This window comes from Asparagus officinalis, chromosome 6 (genome assembly GCF_001876935.1).
Source record: "Asparagus officinalis chromosome 6, Aspof.V1, whole genome shotgun sequence".
NCBI lineage: Eukaryota > Viridiplantae > Streptophyta > Magnoliopsida > Asparagales > Asparagaceae > Asparagus > Asparagus officinalis.
In genome coordinates, this window is record NC_033799.1 from 38,665,293 (window position 1) to 38,666,600 (window position 1,308).

The window sequence follows — 1,308 nt, forward strand, 5'->3', positions numbered from 1 at the left end:
TAACCCAAGAACAGTAAAGAAATCGAAAGAGCGAAGAGAAACCTGTGATTGTCCCGTGGACGACAGTGCCGTTCTTGAGCTCGATGGAGACCGTCTCGTTGTTCAGCTTCATCAAAAACCTGATCTCGAGCGCATCAGATAATAAAATAAACGAGAAAATACACGAATTGAACTGGGGGGGAAACAATTAAAATTCCCGTACCTGACGAGCTTCATGATGAGAGGATTTTGGCGAGGGGAGAGGGAGGAATCGCTGCTCGCTAGGGCTCGAAATTAGAAGGGGAAGCGGTAGCTTAAACCCTAAGCGGGCCGAGGGTTACGTGTTGTTGGGCTGGGCCTACTCTTTTAGGGAAACGTGGGCTGTGTCAAATGCAAGGTCTAATCACTAACGTGGAGGAGTGTATTAAAGAGTAATTATTTTGGTAATTGGGACTATTTGAAGCACGTGAGAAACACGCGGTCTTCTCCCTCTTTTGCTCAAAATTTAGAGAGAGATCAGGCCCATCAGGGTAGGGTTAATGCTTAAATCCAAGTTCAAAATTCCCTTTTTTAATTTCGCCTTGGTCGTCTCCTTTTCTCCGCTATTCAGTATGAACTCTTCAACGTCAGGCTAAAATTCTAAAGAGAGAAGGTTTTGTTATGATCATAATTTATCTAAGTGCTAATTTTTCTCCTTGAGCCAACACGTTTCCCATATCGGTTTTAATCAATCATGTCAGCTCACCCGAGCTAGGGGCGACTCTGGTCGACTAGGCACTCGACCCTTCCCGAGTCAGGTCGAGTTGAGACAAGCTCTCGCCTAACCTCATCAGACGAGCCGATCACCGTCGTCCACTCGGAGCTGGGTTGACAACTTGCGAGGCTGACTAGAAATGCAGCGCTTGTCGTCCCTCTCGTAGAGCCGAGTCAAGAAGCGGTTCGACCTCAAACTCCACACCAACAGCTGTCTATTCTCACCATTGCCGATGCCACGAGTCTTCATGACTCATCACCCCCCAAACCTTCTCAACCACCATCACATCCAATCAAAGATGACTCATCGCATATGCAGTTGACACCTATAAAGCTATCTGCCAATCCAGTTGTTTATCTAGACTCCGTCATAGTTACGCTTCTACGCATCTCAGCCAGGTATAAATTTTTGCAACCTTAACTAAGAACGTATTCGGTTTATTGGTTTCTTCTCCACTCAAGCTCAAATACTGACTTGACCGTCGTAGGAATCACCGGAGAACCAAACTTCAGTTATCTGACATGCTCATTGTGTAGCTTACTCATTTTAAGTAGGGGATTGGCCGCCTAAGGGGA